The sequence below is a fragment of the Poecilia reticulata genome, linkage group LG10 (assembly GCF_000633615.1).
Source record: "Poecilia reticulata strain Guanapo linkage group LG10, Guppy_female_1.0+MT, whole genome shotgun sequence".
NCBI lineage: Eukaryota > Metazoa > Chordata > Actinopteri > Cyprinodontiformes > Poeciliidae > Poecilia > Poecilia reticulata.
Genome location: NC_024340.1, coordinates 25700128 through 25704267, shown reverse-complemented (window position 1 = coordinate 25704267; position 4140 = coordinate 25700128).

Below are 4140 nucleotides of genomic sequence, written 5' to 3'. Positions count from 1 at the left end.
CAATTTAGACAGACCAATTAACCTGACAGTCATGTTTTTGGACTGTGGGAGGAAACCGGAGAAAACCCTTGCATGCACAGGGAGAACATGCAAACTCCATGCAGAAAGACCGGGGCCGGGAATCAAACCCAGAACCTTCTTGCTGCAAGGCAACAGCTCTACCAACTGAACCACTGTGCAGTCCTCAGGAAAAATATAACCAGAGTAAATGAAAGAAACTGCCTTCAAATTATKATTTCATTTACTAATGAAAAGAAGCTATCCAATCCAACATAGCACCATGTTGGTTTGGTCCTTAAGCCTAATAACTGGTTTTGCCACCATTGAGGAATTGCTGCCATCAAGAGTTTAAGAGAGCAAACATTAAGTGTTTTCTTTGCAGTCAAGGGATTTTAGCCTGCTGTTTTCTGCACAGTTGTTTTAATTCAGTCATTTAATTTGAGTCATTTTATTTTGTGTTTTCTGATGCAGAGCAGAATTCATGATTCCATCAGTTGTAGCTCAGCAAAGCAGCCCAGACCGTCACACTACCATCATGTTTGAATAGTTTCCCTACAGTTTTGGTGAAGATAAGATGATTTGGTGACAATGAGATGTTTTCTGGCAGATCTGGGATGAGTCTTTCTGAGCTTCTCCATAGATGTAATTTTTTTTTCCAGCCTCTTTCTCACTGTTGAATCACTTTCTTTGCTAAAGAAAGTGAGCACTGCAGTGACTTATATGGTGTTATGGGTTCCACTGTGCAACCCCATTGATGCACTCTTAAAGTCATTTTGTTCAGCAGGGTTCATCACTATGCCATGCAATCTCCATTTGTGGATAATGGCTCTCACTGATGTTCACTGGAGCCCCGGCCTTAGAAATGACTTTGAAAACATTTCCAAGGCTGATTGATTTCAATGACTTTGTTTCTCATCTATGCTTTCATTTCTTTAGACTGGAGCAGGATATCTTGCTTTTTACAGATCTGTAATAATCAGGCCTTGGTGTGGCTTTTGAAATTAATCTGGAAAACATTTAAAAAGTTCATTTTAGGCAAACGTAAGAAAGTCAAAGTTAATTTATGATTAATTAGTAGGACCTAGTTGAATGATTTTTTTTTTCTCCTAATGATTGCTTTTCATATTTAGTTAAATATTAGGACCTGGTAGTAAAATTATTTTCATGAATTGAACTATTTAGGTGTGACAAAATGTTTAGTTTGTGTGTTGCTCTGTGACTGGTTTGGCCCGTCTGTTGTGCACCAACCAACCAGTGCAGCTGGACACCAGCACTGGGCAACAAACTACACACTAAAGTTCTTGTTTTCCTTGACTCTTTGTCAAAGAGGCAGGGCAAAACAGAAGCACAAAGAAACTGGAAAAACAACTCCATCTTTGCAGTTTTCTTGCTCCATATTCTGTCATTATTTCTACCAAYGTCTCGGTTTTTCTTCCACGTTGTTACTCCACAAACTAAGTGTTGAAAACATCTCAATTTTGTGGATAAGGTTTCAAAGTTTTTTCTTTTTTTAATATCTGTCTTGGTGGTTGTCAGGGCTCCTCGCTCAAAAGGGAAAATGAACAACCAACTCTGTACTTTTGATGTTTTAATATGAGTATTAAATTGTTGAAAGTGTTTTCAAAAGGGGGKTTTAATCTATTTTACAACTTCAACATATCTCAAAGAACTTTGGCAGTCATAAGAAAATGTCACATTTGGTGAAGCTCCTTTTTCTGGTTCAGGTAAATTTAGTTGATGCTGCTCTGAAAAGAAGCACAAACTGTTAAAAACTGTTTCTTCTGTATTATTTATTTAAAAGCATCAAAGTACTTCTTATTTATAGAGATAATTTCAWATTTAATTGCTTTTTGAAGTGATTTACCTTATGAGAACCTTCCGGTCTTAATGAATAATTTCTGAACTCATACTGAGCTGCATACMATGACCTTCCTTCAAAGTGTGCGCTTTTCCACATTTATGCACAGAAAAGATGAACAATTCTCACAATAATGGCGTTATTTAAAACTTAAATGTATGGAAGGTTAAACTGGTGATTAAGTCCCCGTGCCTGGGTTTGATTTAAATTCAAGACGACCTCTGACACTTATTATTATTCCCAGTAGCAGGGGACATGAGAGGTGACCCTAATTGCAGTAGTTCACTTCAGATTTCACCTTATTCTCCTGCATTCTCCATGTCTCTCTCAGGCTTTAGCTGCTTAGGTAACTCTCTGCCACATTTTAAAAGGCTTTTAGTCACTCCTCCGTGGTCAGCAAGGTCTGATTCTCTCTTAGTATGTGTAGGCATGAAGATCAAAATTGTGGACAGCTAAGAGACTAAAMACAAAGATTCTCATTCAGATGCAGCTTCACGATTCAATTTAGCATGGCCACACCTCTGTCGTTAGGAAAATCAACTAATTTAGAACAATGTAGAGGATAAACCAACTGTTTTAGTTGCATGTTTGATCCGTGATAGTCATAAATACACAAACAACACATTTTTGGCATCATTATTGGAAGTCAAACCTGTCTGAAATGAGACGAYCCAGAGGGATTTTACTGTGTATTCCCATTTTTATGATGGTAGATGGGGCCCAAAATATCTCACTACAGAGCTTTTYGGTTTCAGAAATAGCTTCTCTGGATGATCATTTAGATTAAGAATCTTGCGGTCTCTCTGAGAATGTGTTCAAAAGCTAGCGCAGCAAGAAATAGCTGTGCCTGGAATATTGCTGAATCAGTAGTAGTGAAAATGAAAATGCTTCCCAGGCAAAATCTGTTGGCGTTGGTGTTGAAAGGGTTTATAAAAATCAGTATGTGAAGAATGTGGCTTTACTAAAACCTTGTTCAAACCAGACTGGGCTCAAATAGAAGGGAAAAGAATGGTTACTATATTTATGGAGGGAAAGAAACTGATGAAATTGCACACGCTAATGCTAATGGATGTGACAGATTAGGCTCACAGGAAGCACATTGACATCTGTAAAAAAAAATAATAATAAAAACATTTCCATCTATTCTAAGAAATTGCTGCATTTAATAAGTGAGGATAAAATGTAAAAAAGTAACATCAATTAGCTAAAAATAGTTTCTAGYCGGTTCAGTCATTGGGACTCAGGATGTTGTATTTATCAGTATCCCTTTATTACTTTCCTCACAGGAGAAAAAAATATAAACCCAGAGACAATCACGCTACAACACTGACAAAAGAGTAAATATAAATTGTAGAAACATCTGTGTAAAACAAGCAGACTAAATGACAAACAATCAAGTCCAATTACATTTTAGATTTATCTGAATTACAGCCTGAGGAACAACATTTCATCAATCTGTCKGTCCTTAATTTAGGGCGTCTGGATATCTTTCCAGATGGAAGGWGCTCAAATTCACCATGAAAAGAATGATTGGGAAAGCAGAGAATAGAACGAGCCACTGGAAAAATGTAGAGGAAACAAAATCAACCTAAAGATGGGTCCTTGAGGAACTCCAAGACTACGGGGCGCTGCTGAAGAAGAGAAATTGACCATTCAAACACAGTGAGAGATACTAGTAGAAAGTGAATCACTGAAGGATAACACACTTTTCCCCCAACCAGATCTCAGAGACAACATTTTAGGACGGCGTGATCAACCTTCTCAAAACCTGCTGTGAGATCTAAAAATCACAGTTGCAGAAGTGCCACTGTTTGAGGACAGGAAAACGTTACTGTAGATTTTTTATTTATTTATTTTTTGCTGCAGTGACAGGTGCGGTTGSCACACARTTTCTCAATAATAATATCATACTTAAAAAAATACAGATGTATGCATAAACATTTTTCTTTCTGATTTTAGAAAAATGGCAGCTCAGAGGCTGACATAATTTTTTTGACCAGTGTTTTTTTTKTGTGTGTTGTTCTGTATTATCCTTTTAGAGCCAATGATTACCAGCTGGCCGTGCATAGTGACATTGTGCAATTATTATAGCAAGGTCCCAAAAAACACAACTGTCTACTATGAGATAAAAATGATGTAAAAATCCACAACATGGACATTTTTGTTTGCTTGTTTTGTAAATGTAGATAATTTTATTTAATCAAAATTGAGCTCTYGTGAGACACTAACCATTCACGTGTTTTACACAACCTATTGAACATCATTTTGGAGTAAAATATGAA